The following is a 16202-nucleotide window of genomic DNA, read 5'->3' as shown; positions in this document are numbered from 1 at the left end:
TTCCAGAAAAGTGAGGCATACATTAAATATCTTGGTCCACATACTTAATGCTCACTAAAACCTTTCACATCTGGCTTGTCTGACTATTTCAATGCACATCTCACTTCTCTTCCACATTTAACATAACACATTATGATGTTTACAGTCTATGAAAAGAAGCCTTCAACATCACTTGGCTTATTGAGGCTTTGGACATAGCTTTCCCTAAAATATATACCTATGGAATAATCTCTGGGAGCATTCAAACCCTATTTAAAAATTATTAATAGTGAAATTAGGTTTATGTTTCCTGAACTGAAAAATCAGACATTTTTATCTCTGCTGCAGAAAGCTTAAACATGATGCATTACTTCAGCAGAAATCAAAACATTTTTATTCAGATGATTTATGAACATGGATTCCTAACTGGGCCAACACTAATGCAACCTGATATAATTAAATATTGAGATGTAAATTCATTTCACAGACTTGTAAACACTCTCCTTTTAGGAATCTTATTTAAAAATGTATCCTTACACAACCCTGGCCATTTTACTCTGCTTTTATTATTTTTGTTTCCACTGACTCCTGCTTCCTCCTAATGAGGCTCTCCTACATTTTTCCCAGGAACTCAGTGAATATCTTGCCATCTCTTAAACAGGGGGATCTTTTAAATACAAAATGCGTATTTTTGGAAATGAGCTCTGTGTCTATCTACGAATCATTCAAGTCTCGCTGCCCCTACCCAGAAGGTACCTCCCTGTGTCATCAGCTAATACAGCTGGATGCAACGCAATTGTCTCTAAAAACGGGATTGAGCATAGCTCAGTGACTGTTATCCTTGGTCAGGAAAAGGTTGGTTCACAGGCTAAGATGTCCTCTTTGAAGCATGGCTATATGGTCCCTTGTAGTTTGGAGACAGGAAAGTACTAGCATGGTAGCTGGGCAGAAGGTAGAGCATGTGAAGATCATGTCCATATGTAATTAAGAGACTCGGAAGGGTTGGCAAGCTTTATTTCCATTCACCTTAGAGTAGTGTGGATTATTTTTTCTACCTGTGTTTAAGAGTTACCAGGTTTTGTTTCTTGTAAGTTTTTGAGACTAAAAATCCATGATCAATTGATCAATCTATCTTCCTTCCTTCCTTCCTTTTTTTTTTTTTTTGTATAATGAGAAGATTTTTTAAAACTATGAGTCTGTCTACTGGAAAACTATGGAAACATTCACTTGGACAGTGGACATTTTCTAAAACTTATATTGTATCCAGTTTGGTTGTTCTTACAGCTATTTCTGTTTATAGAATAGTTGAGCTTGAATCATGTCGATGCCTAGAAATGTTGATGATGGTGGCTTCATTGTTTTAGCCAGATTCATTTTGTTAAAAATAAAAGAGCACTAAATACTTTGAGCCAGCAAAAATGATGGAGTAAGGACCTCCAAAAATTCTCCCCTCCATAAAAGCAAGAAGAAAATTGTCAAAACATGTCAGAATCAACTTTTTTTCAGAACTCTGGATAGTAACCAAAGGTTTACAACAATCCAAGGAATATTTATTCAAGAGAAATAGCTGAATCTCAGAAAGAACAGTAAGCTTTGTAGCATTCTAGGTTGCCCTATTTTTATCCCCACCCCCAACCCCAACTTGAAAACCAACAATCTATAATCAAGGTAGAAGCACCTGTCTAGAAGCCACTGGAGGAGGCAGAATGGGGTTGGAACCCCTTCAAAGCCCTATTCCTGGGGAATTGTCATTATTTAACTTGCCTGGTGGTTCCCTGGAAGATCTCATTTGCAAGACTGTCTTTATTTTGCTTGATCAGAGCTTGCTTGCTGTGAAAAGCCTTTTCCACAGGGACATTTATTAAAAAAAAAAAAAAATCAGAACAAGTTGTGGCTGCCTGAAGCAGTAGATAACCATTGGAGCAAAAAATAGGCTCACCAAAAACTTAAAAGGAAAAGCTGAAGAATGAAGTATTTGTAGCAGTTTTGAAAGGCTCTGATATTCCTAGGAATTTGGATGGTAATGCTCATGCATAGGGCTTTACACAAGCCAAGAATTAATAAGCCTAGGAAAGACCCAAAAACATCCTAAATTCTTGACTGAGGATCTGCACAAGCAGAAGGTGAAGCCTGTCAGCATTCCTGGTTGACTGTTGAAGTGTGTCCTAATGCAACCAGGACGCCCTCAACAAACACTAGGAGAATTATTGGTTTCAGGTTCCAATCATTAACTTACCACAAAACCACCTGAGTGAAACGTCAGTGACTATCATTACAAAGTATAGAGACTTTACAGAAATGAGTCCCTATACAAACAAAACCCGGCGACTACATCAAATCCCTGGCAAAAGGGTAAGCAAATCTAATTTTCAGAGGTCCCCCATTATTATTTAAACTACACAGTTTTCCTCAAACAATTATGAGATATGCAAAGAAACAAGAAAGTCTGCCCCATACACAGGAGAAGAAAAAGTGAATAAACTCTACCTGAGGAAGTCCAGACATTAAACTTTGTAAACAGAAACTTGTAACCAGCTAATTTAAATATGTTTAAATAGCTCAAGTATGGAAATGATACTTTGGTGATATTTCTCACCAAATAGAAAATATCAATAAAAAGAAATTATACAAAAAAAAAGAACCAAATATAAATTCTGGCATTGAGATACAGTAAGTGAAATGAAAAATTCCTGGAAGGTGCTCAGCATCAGTTTTGAGCAGGCAGAAGAAAGAATCAGCATACTTGAGTATAAGTCAATTGAGATTATCCAGTGTGAGGAACAGAAGAGAAGAATGAAAAATGAATTGAGCCCCAGAGGCCCATGGGATACCATCAAATGTACCAACATATATAATGTAAGCCTATTAGGGGAGAAGAGGAAGATAAAGAATATTTGAAAGAATAATGACTAGAGCCTTAAAATTGGGTGGAAAACATTTATTTACATACCCAAGAAACCCAATGAGTCCCAAGTAGGATAATCTTATTCTTGGGGTACCTGGGGTAAGCACCCCACTTCAGCTTGGGTCATGGTCTTATGGTTCATGAGTTAGAGCCCCACATTGGGTTCTGTGCTGACAACTCAGAGCCTCAAGTGTGCTTTAGATTCTGTGTCTCCCTCTCTGCTCACCCTCTTGTCTCTTTCTCTTGCAAAAATAAAGTTGTTGGTGTTTTGTTTTGTTTTGTTTTGTTTTTTGAGAGAGATCCATGCCTGGACACATAATCACACTGTCAAAAGATAAAGACAAGGAAAGAATCTTGAGAGCAGCAAGAGAGAAGCTACTAATATATATGGGATTCTCATCAGAAATCATGGAGGCTGGAAGGCAGTGAGATAAAGCGCTAAAGTAAATGACTATTGGACAATTCTATATCCAACAAAACTATCTTTAAAAAATGAAGGAGATATTAGGACATTTCCAGATAAACAAAACCAGAATTCATTACTATCAAGCCTGCTCTACAAAAAAATAATGAACCGGGCTCTTCTGGCTGAAATGAAAGAATAATAGACAATAACTCAAATGCACATAAAGAAATAAAGAGCATGAATAAAGGTAACTACATAGGTAAAATATAAAATAAAGCAAAAGTGCAGTTTTTGTTTTAACTCTTTTTCTCTTATCTGATTTTTTTTGAGAAAGAGAAAGTGTGTGAGAGCAGGAAGGAGCAGAGAGAGAGAGAGAACGAGAGAGAATCCCAAGGAGGCTCTGTGTTGGGTGTGGATATGGGGCTCAGTCCCATGACTATGAGATCATGACCTGAGCCAAAACCAAGAGTTGGATGCTTAACTGACTGAGCCACCCAAGTGCCCCTTCTCTTCTGATTTGAGGCAACTATATATATGCATATATATACAAATACATAAATATAAAAATATCTATGCAAATATATATAGATGTATCTATTGATGGACACAAAGTGAGAAAAACATAAAATCTTCATTTTATATTGTAATCAAAATACAATATTTTGGTATACTACTGAAATTAAGTTGGTATTAATCCAAACTAGATTGTCATACATGCAGATGTTAGTTATAATCCTAAGGGAAATCGCTAAGAAAATAACTAAAGAATATATAGCAAAAGAGAGAACAAGATAATTAAAATGGTACACTAGAAAATAACAGAATAGAAGGCAAGGAAGTAATGAAGGACTAGAGGAAACCAAAGACATAAGACATACAGAAAACAAATATGAAAATGGCAGATGGGTCAAGCACTCCAGTTAAAAAGCAGAGATGGCAGAGTGGGTAAAAATCATGATCCAATTATATGCTGCCTATGGGAGACATACTTCAGTCATTGACACAACTAGGTTGAAAGTAAAAGAATGGAAAAAGATCTGTGCAATCTAAAAGCTGGAGTGGGTATATTAATATCAAACAAAATAGACTTTGAGGGGTACCTGGATGGATCAGTCAATTAAGCATCCAACTCTTGATTTTGGGTCAGGTCACCACCTCATGGTTCATGAGTTCAAGCCCTGTGTCGGACTCTGTGCTGACAGCTCAGAGCCTGAGCCTGCTTCAGATTCTGTGTCTCCCTCTCTCTCTGTGCCCCACCCCCCTTGTGCCCACTCTCTCTCTCTTTCTTTTCTCTCTCTAAAAATAAACATTAAAAAAATTAAATCTCTAATAAAAAAATAGACTTTGAGGCAAAAATTATTACTAGAGACCAAGACATTATGTAACGATAAAGGATCAATCCCTCAAGCAATAATTTTGCACATGTGTGCACCTAACAAAAGAGTTCCAAATACATGCAGAACTGGTAGAATTGAAGGGAGAAATAGACAATTCAATAATAGCATTTGGAGACTTTAGTGCCTCATTTGCAGTAACGGATAAAACAACTAGACAGAAAGTCAACAAGGAAAATAGGAGACTTGAACAATACTTGAAGCCAGGTAGACCTAGCAGACAGCCATAGAACATTATACTCAGTAACAACAAAATGCACATTCTTTTAAAGTGCACATGGAACATTCCCTGGGGTAAATCATATGTTAGGTCATTAAACAAGTCTTAATATTTTTAATGGGATTTCAAATCACACAAAGTATGTTCTCTGACCACAGTGGAATGGAATTAGAAATAAACAGCAGAAGGAAATTTGGGAAATTCACAAATATGTGAATATTAAACAATACGTTTCTAATTTAACCAATAAATCAAAAAAGGAATTACAAAGGAAATTAGAAAATTCCTTAAGATTAATGTAAACGAAGACACAACATCTCAAAATATATGGGATTCGGCTAGAGCAGTATTGAAAAGGTAATAGATAGCTATAAATGCCTGTGTTTACCAAATAAAGGGCTTAGATCAACTACTTAACCAGCAACCTCAAGAAACTAGGAAAAAACAACAAAGTCTAAAGGAAGCAGAACAAAGGAATAATGCAGATTTTAGTCAAAATAAGTGAAATAAAGAGTAGGAAAAATAATAAAATTGAAACCAAAACTTCAATATAAAAGTAAATAAAAAGAACAAAAGTTGGTTCTTAGAAAAAAATCCACAAAACAGAAATGCCCTTAGCTACACCAGGAAAAAAAATAAAGAAGACCCAAATTACTAAAATCAGGAATGAAAGGTTACTGCCAATATTTTAAAAATGAAAGAATTATAAGGGAATTTGGATGCCAAAAAGTTAGAGAACTTAGATGAAATGAAATTTGTAAAAAGATACAAACCCCCAAACTGACTCATGAAGAAAAAAAGATTAAATTTATCTAAAAAAGAGACCTAATTAGGAACCAAAAAGGATTCTACAAAGAAAAGTCTAAGGATGAACATATCTCGTCTGGTGAATTCTATAAAACATTTGAAGGATAATTAACAACACTTATTCATAAACTCTTATAAAAATAATGTAATACACTACATGATTCGAATGAAGGACAAAAACAACATGATTATCTCAATAGGTGCAGAAAAAATTTAATATTTGACAAATGTCAATGACAAATGAAAATGTCCCGTCTCACCATCTCTATTCATCTCACATCTAACTTTGTATTAGAGGTTCTAGCCCAGGCAATAGGCGAGAAGAAGAAATATAAAACATCCAGTTTGGAAACAAAGGATTAAAACTATATTTTCAGATGACATGATCTTGTGTATAGAAAATCACAAGAAATACACACACACATGCACACAATTAGAGCTAATAAAGTTTCAACAAGTTTGCAGGATACAGAATTAATATATGAAAGTTAATTAATTTTTATACATAACAATGAGCAATCCAAAAAGGAAATCAAATTATATTTACACTAGCATTAAAAAGAATAAAATACTTAAAAATAAATTAACAAAAGAAGCACAAGACTTACCCACTGAAAACAGCAAAACATCACTGAAAAATTAAAAACCAAAGGAATGTTACACTCGTGGATTGGGAGACCGCCATATTGTTAAGATGGCAATACTCCCCAAATTAATCTACAGATGCAGTGCGAAACTCCATCAAAATACCAGCTGCATTTTTTGCAGAAATGAACAAGCTGATCCTAAAATTCATATGGAAATGCAAGAGACACAGAATAGCCAAAATAATCTTGAAAAGAGGAACCAACTTGTAGGACACACACTTCCCAATTTCAAAACCTCCTACACGGCTACATTTATTAAGACTGTGTGATCTTGGCATAAAGATAGACATATACATCAATGGAATAAAACTGAGAATCCAAATAAACTATCACATTTATGGTCAATTGACTTTTGACAAGGATGCCAAGACAACTTAATAAAGAAATGAATAATCTTTTTAGCAAATGATGCCAGAGCAACTGGATATCCACATGTAATGGAAGTAAACTGGACGATCACTTCATACCACCTGGAAAAATTAACTCAAAGGAATTAAAAACCTAAATGTAATAACTAAAATAAAAAACTCTTAGGGGAGCCTGGGTAGCTCAGTCAGTTGAGTGTCCCACTCTTGATTTCAGCTCAAGTCATGAGGTTAATGAGTTTGAGCCTTGTGTTGGGCTCTGTGCTGACAATCTAGAGCCTGCCTGAGATTCTCTTTCCCTCTCTTTCTCTGCCCTTCCCCTACTCATGCTCTCTCTCTCTCTCACTCAAAATAAATAAACTTTAAAAAAATCTCTTAGAAGAAAACATAAGTATAAATCTTCATGATGTTGGACAAAGCAAATTCCTTAAATATGACACCAAGAGCACAAGCAAGGAAAGAAAAATTAAACAAGTTATACTTCACCAAGATTGATAACTTTTGTTCCTCAAAGGACACTATCACAAAAGTGAAAAAAATCCCACAGAATGGGAACAATTATTTCTGATTGTATATCTGATTAGGGCCTAGTATTCAGTATATATAAAGAAGTCTCTCAACTCAACAATAAAAAGAACTCCAAATAAAAATTAAGTACAGGATGGGGCACCTGGATGGCTCAGTTGTTTGAGCGTCGGACCTCAGCACAGGTCATGATCTCCTGGTTCGTAAGTTCGAGGTCCACATTGAGCTGTCTGCTGTCAGTGTGGAGACCACTTTGAAACCTCTGTCTCCCTCTTTCTGCCCCTCCTCTGCTGTGTGTGCATGTTTGCGTGCTCTCTCTCTCTCAAAAATAAATGTTAAAAAACTGTTTTTAATTAGGTAAATTAGAACAAGCATTTCTCCAAAGAAGATATCTAAATGTCCAATAAGCACATGAAAGGATACTCAACATCATTAGTCATTAGGGAAATGCGAATCAAAATTACAGTGAGACACCACTTCACACCCACTATGATGGCTATAAACACAAAATGGTGGACAGTAACAAGGGTTGCCAAGGACATGGAGTAACTGAAACCCAATTATGAACTGTACAATGCTGACTCAGCCATTTTGGAAAACAAATTGGCAGTTCCTCAAAGGGCTAAACCTGAGTTGCCCTATGACCCAACAATTTGACTCCTAAGTACCTAAGAGAATTGAAAATATATGTTCACACAAAAGCTTGTACACAAATGTTTATATTCATAACACTAAAAAGTAGAAAAAACTCAAATACCCATCGATGAATGAATGGATGAATACAATATGGCATATCCATATGATGACATATTACCAGCCATGGGAAGGAATGAAGTACTCACACATGCTACAACGTGAATAAACCTTGAAAACATGACAAAAACCAGACACAAAGGCCACATGTATGCTTCCATCTGTATGAAATGTCCAGAATAAGCAAATTCATGGACACAAAGTACATTAAGTGTTGCCAGGGGCTAGGGGGAGGGGAAAATGCAAATTGGCCACTAATGGGTGTGTACTTCTTTTTGGGGTGATGACAATGATCTGGAGTTAGTGGTGATGGTCGCACAACCTTGTGAATGTACTAAAAACACCTGAATCTCACACTTCAGAGAGGTGAGTTTTATGTGAATTATATGAATTATATGTGAATTATATCTCAATTTTAAAATAAAAGACAGTGATGCAAGTTTACACATTTGTTAATGAACTATTTTTGGATAGACCAATAATTTTTCCAGAAGCTATGAATGGAGCTGCCCCTCTCTATGGCTGTGAAATGGATGGGAACTCAGAGTTAATAATATATTTAGTTTCGGAGTCTGTCCTCACTGGTTAACACCAGCATCAAGCCAATTCTGCAGTAATTTAAAAATTCCACTCAGTGGGGCGCCTGGGTGGCTCAGTCGGCTGATCCTCCGGCTTTGACTCAGGTCATGATCTCATGGTTCATGGGTTCGAGCCCCGCACCGAGCTCTGTGCTGACAGCTAGCTCAGAGACTGGAGCCTGTTTCAGATTCTGTGTCTCCCTCTCTCTCTGACCCTCCTCTGTGTGCGCTGTCTCTGTCTCTCAAGAATAAATAAAAAACATTTTTAAAAAATTCCACTTGGTGAGCCTTCCAGCTCACATAATCCATTGATCAGTCCCCATGCTAGGGCGGGCCTCTCAAACCAAAGCCCACTGAAAGTAAGACACCATGAAATTAATGTGTTTGAAAACAGGCGCCTGGGTGTTTCAGTCGGTTAAGCGCCCAGCTTCAGCTCAGGTCATGGTCTCACAACTTGTGAGTTCGAGCCCCACGTTGGGCTCTGTGCTGACAGCAGAGAGCCTGGAGCCTGCTTCGGATTCTGTGTCTCCCTATCTGCCCCTCCCCCACTCGTTCTCTCTCTCTCTCTCTCTCTCTCTCTCTCTCTCTCTCAAATAAATATTTAAAATTTTTTTGAAAATACAATCAAGTGGAAAATTCTGTAAAATACTACGAAGTCATATTTGCTCTTTTTCTAGTTTGCAATCCTGTGTCTTTGTACCATTCTTTACCTAGAACAAAAATGTAAAGGGAGGTATTCGTTACTGGAGGTCCTACCTTTTAAGCATAATTATTAGATATTTGTGTTTATTTTATCAGGTATTCCAAAAATACTTTATCCAAGGCTGTTCATAATTCTCTGAAACTGATAAAAGTCACTGTTAGATTTATTGGCCAAATAACTATGCCCTCTTTGAGGATAGGCAGCCTAATTTAGTAAATCAAAATTATTTCTAGATTTTAAATAAAATATAGAGATTTTTAAATTGTAGGTAAGAAACAGTAGTTATAACTTGCTCCATTCAGGTATATCTTCTTTATTTTTAGTTGATTGGACTGGTAAAGAATTTTAAGAGAAGGAAATAGAAAATCCAGTTATAATATTGTTAGCTCTATCTTCCTGTTTGAAAGAATACAGGTAAATTATTTTTTGAGCTATTACTACTGAGTCCTATACATTGCTTATATATTTAGATCATGCATAAAAGCACTTGGTAGATTATCCTAAATGGAAAAACCTGTCCTTTTTAATTTACCATAGGAATATACCTTAATCTCAGTCTTCCTACAAGAATTCTCTATTCATGTAATTTTTTAAGGTTTGTAATTCATATTAAAGTAGCCTTTTTCTGATGACAAAAGTGGGGTGCCTGAGTGGCTCAATCACATAAGCATCCAACTCCTGGTTTCAGGTCAGGTCATGATCTGAGGGTTTCATGAGTTCGAGCCCTGCATCAGGCTCTGTGCTGACAGTGCAGAGCCTGCTTGGGATTCTCTCCCTCCCTCTCTCTACCCCTCCCACCCCTCATGCTGTCTCTATCTCTCAAAAATAAATAAATAAACTTTTTTAAAAAGGCAACACCGCAGGCTAGAGGAAAGTGATGAAGAGAAAGCTTCCCATCCTAGTACCCACCTCCCCGCCCCGCCGATCTTTGGATGAGTATTTGTCTATCTTTTCACTCAGAATTTTCTATGAATCCTACCCATGCACATGTGGACTTGCCTAGATGGCATCTTAGTATACCTACTATTTTATAACCTTCTTTTCTTCACGTAATGTATTGTGAAAATCCGCATCGATAAATACAGATATACGTAATCACTGACTGCATAGGATTACATTTCTACCAATATTATGTAACATAATATATATACTTAATATACTGCTGGACAAAAATATATTTTTGTTTCTAATATAGTTGAAAATAAAAATTATTTTCCCTATTTCTTTAGGACCAAGTTATTTGGGCAAGCGTATGGGAGAGGGATGCTTCTCGAAGCAAGTAGCAGTTCGCTACCAATTTCCTAAGCACACATGATCAGCTTCCCTCTCTCCAACCAGAGCAATCTTGGAAAACGTCACCCTTTTAATGTCAAATTCTCCAGGACTAGAGACCAGAACTAGAATTTAATTCAAAAGGTACTGTCTAGGCTCCCATGACCACTTACAGTTTCCAGGAAAGAGGTTTCCCCCAAAACATTTCCATTTGGTGTGTGTGAATCTATATATACATATCTAGGCATATAGGAATTAAAGTATATATGTCTACATATATAAAACAACAACAAAAACCCAAGCTGGAATTTGATTAAGCTGTTGTCTAATATTAAATTCACAGCATTCACATCCGATTCACGACCCAAATATTTAGTGTTAGCCTAATAAGCCGGGGTCACTGCAAAAATAAGATCTGGGATCCAGTTTCATGGGAGCAGCTCACAGACAGAGCCGCGTTCATGGCAACGAGAAAATGGCATCGAAAAGGTAGCAGCAGGAGGGGTGTGAGTCAGCCGCAGAGGCAAACCGCACCCTTTGGGGGAGTTTTCCCGGCTCCCGTCCAAGTAACAGGAATTCTGGAGACTTGGGAAGTGTGAAGAGCAAAGAGATTAGATTAAGGAGAAAAGCAAGTGGGGGGTGGCGGAGGTGGGGGGGGGGGGTGATGGCAAATACCACCGTTCCGGGAGGAAGGCATTTACTTAACACAAAAACTGGCGTAATTTTAGCTGTACCCAGGTTTCCTTCTCATCCGCGTTTGCTTTAACAGTATGTACCCCGCTTTGGTGTAACAGAATGGAAGTTGAAGGAAGGACATTAGTTTGGTGCCTTCGGTATTCTCCCCTGCCTCCTGCACACCACAGTGGCGGTGCTGTGACTCCAAGGACCTGGGCTCTGAGGGCACCCTGTGCTCACCCCCCTGAGGCTGAGCCTGCTTCTCGGCTGGGGGCGGATGGCCTGGAGGATGTCTTGCTGGCTCTGGCTGTGAACTTGGGTTAGGCATGCAGGGTATTCAGGAAGCCTAGACAAAAAGAGTGAGCGCATCTCGGTTTAGGTTTACCTTGTAGGAGGCTAGGCCACGGGCGGAACATTCGGAGGTGAAGACAAGCCCTCAAGTGTTGCAGGCCATTAAACAAGCCCTAGTTGGATGAGATCTACAATTTCAAAAGAAATGGTGCATGATCCTTTCCAAAAGAGCCCTGGATGTGCAGGGCTTGGCAGAGGGAGAAGTGTGTGGAAATTCTGAAACTGACTCTAAAGGCAAACATGGAGGGGCACCTGGGTGGCTCAGTCAGCGGGCGACTGGGGAGGGACTCTGATTTCAGCTCAGGTTATGTTCCCAGGATCCTGGGATCGAGCCCCGTGTTGGCCTCTGTGCTGAGTGTGGAACCGCTTGGGATTCTCTCTCCATCTCCCACCCACTGCCTCTCTTTCTCTCTCTCTCAAATAAAAAAATAAATAAATAGGCCTTAAAAAAAAAGTCCAGCATGGAAGTGAGGAGCAAGATCATCTGATACCTACAAATATCCAAAAGAACAAGAAATGACTTGAGTTGTGCCTGTGCCTGTGACTGCCCGAAGGAGCTGTCTTCACATGTCACCTTCCTTTGGGACAGTCCTGCCCAGCCCCATATCTTTGCATGGATCGCACTGATGGATCTGAACAGGCAACCTCAGTTCAGAGAATTCCTTAAATAGAATTCATCCTGTCCTGCCCCACCTCACCCTCAGGCTTCTTCTTGGCCCCTTTGCCAAACTTGTAGGTGATTTGTGCAAACGTGGGTAGTTTCTACTTCAGATCAGTGACCCTATTTCTGTGGGATGATTCACATAATTTGTACATAAATATTTTAGTGACGTGTAGTAGCCGTAATCTGCAAAACTGCATTGTCCGCATTATCAATATTACAATCACCTCTACTCTACTGGTATTCAAGGAGCCTTCTAGAAGTTTCTGAAAGTTTATTTTGGACCACTTCTACGTCATGTCTTTCACTAGCATTTAAAAGAGCCAGTCTCACTTCATCTGAAAACGTGCCATCTGGTACCTTGTCACCCTAAGTTGCTGAGACACTGAGTTGCTGAGACACACACACTTCTTAGGTTTAGTTAAGTGGCTCCTTTCTTTTTATCCAGCAGCTTCCTCATACCAACACTTTTTAATGTTATTTTTACTATTCGAAGTAACATACAAGCATTCACCTCTAAGTGACATCCTGGTTCCTCTCAATAAAAGAAAAAAAAATCCAAATGATACTGAAATCCAGGAAGGGAGCTCACCCAGACCAGCAAACCCAGAGGGAATTGAGAAGGAAAAAATTCAGTGTCCGCCAAGTTAGGAAAGCATTAGAAATAATTCTCCTCCCAACCCCACCCCATCTTGTACTTACGAAGAAAGAATGCCGGGTATAAATAATGAATGAATAGAATAAATAGATATGACGGCGATGACGTGTGTAAAAACAACTGGTCATACTTTTAGACTTGTGAAGTCAATTCTTTCGCTATGTTTTGCCCTATATAGGGGCTTAAGAATATTCAGATGTGTATCTGTTACACGAAATAATCACTTCGGTTCTAAAAATACTCCCCTGCTACTAACTCAATTAAAAAAAAAGTGCAGCAGGAAAGCTTAATTAAGCTTTCTAAGTTGTTAAAACTCTGCTTCCAGAAAAAAGAATATACTATTCTTAGAGTCCTCAAGTCCAGTCGCAATGAACAACTAATGTGTTATCAGTCCAGAAATGGTTCCTTTCTGTGCTCAGCGCCGAGACCATTGCACGGGATTTTAATTGAGGAAACCCAGACTATGCCGGGCAGCTGAAGAGAACTTTGTTCTACTAGAAACGTCAGCCTCAGGAGAGCAGAATTGACAAGAGGCCAAATCCCTTCAGGAAATTTGGGACTAGTTGAAACCATCCTACCCCACCTTGCTTTGATGATGGCAAGCGATGATAAGTTTTAATTTTTCAGCACCTGGTGTTAACAGCAGTCTGCCCAGATCCAACACAACAACAAAGAAAGAACTAAAACATCATTTACAGATTGGCAACATGTCCCAGAACCCACAGAAGGAGCCGACAGTCGCAGGGTGAGGAGAGAAACCCGATTCCCTCTCCAGACATCGTAAGTGAGAAAATCCAACCTGCCGAAAGGCCACACAGAACACTCAAGAAGCCCCGTGTTCAGGGCTCTCTGGGAATGGAACCCACAGGCAGGGCTGGAAATGGCTTTAAGTAGATTCAAAGGCTGAGCCCTCAGGGGACACAGCCTGGGGACAACACGTGCCCCCCGCCACCCCCTACAGGACTTGGCTAAGACACTAATAACCTACCCTGGGTTTCAGGCCAGGTGGTGCAGGGCAGTGGGGATCTGCACAGGACCAAGTGTTCAAGATAAACGGCCCAAAGATCAGAGGAAAACCAAGGCTTTCCAAGGAACACTAGGAGATATAGCTAAGGTGTCTCCGTCCATTCACTCAGTTGCAGGACACATTTCAAAGGGCAGGTGCGGTGCTAGGCTCTGGGGATTGAAAAGTGACAGTCCAGGGCTGGGGTCTACCTCCAGGGAGCGGATATTTTAGTAAAAGAAAATAGACAGTAAACAAAAATATACTAGTAACAAAAACAGTAACAAAGAATGGCAAGTGTCAGGAAGGCAAACAAAAAATACTAGGAACTTCACCCTTGATCTCTGACCGTCAGACTCCTCCTCCTACCTGTCTCTGTCTTTGGCTCCTCCTTCTCCTTCCACTCACTAAGTTTACACAGTCCACAAGGTGTTGGACTAAAGGTCTGCTCAACACTCTTGTTCCAACCACTTCTCATCCACCAACGCCAAGAGCTTGCACCTTCACCTTAAACAAACTGCCCTCTCAACTCTGCAACCAGGCCTGACCATGGCCCTTAGGCCTGTCCTGACCAAGTCCCCAGGCCCAGCTGACCGCGCCTCTGAGAAGGCCTGACCACGCCTCCAGGCCTAGCCTGACCCCGCCCCCAGGGCTAGCCTGACCAGGCCTCCAGGCCTGGTCTGCCTCCGTGGCCTCAAGAAAGCTCCAGGGCTCATTAAAACAAGGTTGTGGTGATGGCAGCAGTAGTAACTGCTGAATTCTACGCCGAAAACAGGTGACTTTCATGGTACATAAATTATACTTCGTGAAGCTTTAGGAAACAAAGGGAAAAGTCCAACCGCACCCAGCTCCGGCCCCCATCCCAAACTTCCATGTGCATGTCCTTGTCACCAGGGAGCCACCTCTGGCCTCAGACATGAATCAGCCTTGACTCTTCCCTCTGAGTAACTTCCCAAGTCCAGCAAGTTGCCAGTCAGCCCACTCTCCCCACCAGTGTTTCTCAAATCCAGGTCGGCCTCATCACCACCCTCCCATGCCCCGACCATGACTCCACAATGCCCTTCTAGGGCTCTCCAGTCGGTGGGTGGCAGCATGGGCACGACCACCTGGGAGCACCTGCACCTTTTGGGTTGTCATATGGATTCTAAGGCACTGGGCATCTGTGAGCGGGGAAGGGAGGCCACAGAGCTTCAGGCATCAAACCGTCCCCTATCCTCCAGGACTTCAGAATGTTCTAGCCTTACTCTTCCATACAGAGAAACCTGGCCCGCTGTTACTTATCCTGATACTAAGTTGTTCTTGTACCGACTTGTTCTGCTCTTTTTGTTTTCCTGCATTTCTTATGGGAGGATGCCTTCTTCTCTTCTTATTTTCTCGAATGCAAAATACTCATTCTATCTAGATGGCAGCAGCTGACTCGCTCACTGTGAGCAAGCAGGAAAGTCTGTAAAACACTCACGCTGTCCTGCTTGGACATGGAGCCAGCTGGGACCTGGGCCCCCCTTCTTCCAACAAGAGGGGCTGCCCCAGGGCTCGGCCTTCGCGGGGACAGGTGCTTTCTCGGCACCTTTCCTGGGCCCAGGGTCTCCAAGCAGCTGGCGCTCCCCGCCGACTGCTACAAACAGCTGGTACTTACAAACCAGACTTCCTGGCACCAGGCAGCCTGGGTATTCCCCTATAACAAGGCCCACGTGGGCCCTATAAAAAGGGAGAGTAAGAGAAGTAAGGAGCCTCCACGGGACACCCGCCTGCCAGGCCCTGCCCCGCTCTCTGGGGGGGCGGGGGGGGGCGGTGCAAGAGAATAGGGTCACGCCTCCTCCTTGTCTCACTGACCTTGGTTGATACTTTAAACAAGCTGGTGACAGTGACAGTGTAAAGTCCCAGCTGAACCCCGGGACCCATGCTGCTACCCTTTGCTTACTCTTCGCTCTCTGGGTCGGATGGCTTTGGACTTCGTCGCGCTTCCCTCCTCGGGGCAAGCGGCCCGCTCACCGCCGCTGGTCAGCGGTGAGCTCTCCCTTCCCTGACTCATAACATTTTATTCATAGCTCTCTAATGCCGTAGATCACTTCCCTCTTTCCTATGAGCACTCCATTCCTCCCACCACAGTGCTTCCCATGCAGGGTCCTATCAAAATATTTACTGAGTATTTGTGATATTCAAGACACTATTCTAGGTTCTGCAGAGGCTTGCAATAGGGAACATGGCCTATACCTTAAGGAGTTCATAATATATTCACTTATAGCCCCTGCAGTGAAAAGACATCAGTAAAAAGGGGAGATGGAGAGAGGAAAGAGATG

Source organism: Suricata suricatta, chromosome 9, assembly GCF_006229205.1.
Source record: "Suricata suricatta isolate VVHF042 chromosome 9, meerkat_22Aug2017_6uvM2_HiC, whole genome shotgun sequence".
In the NCBI taxonomy this organism is placed as follows: Eukaryota; Metazoa; Chordata; class Mammalia; order Carnivora; family Herpestidae; genus Suricata; species Suricata suricatta.
This window is presented reverse-complemented; position numbering follows the sequence as displayed.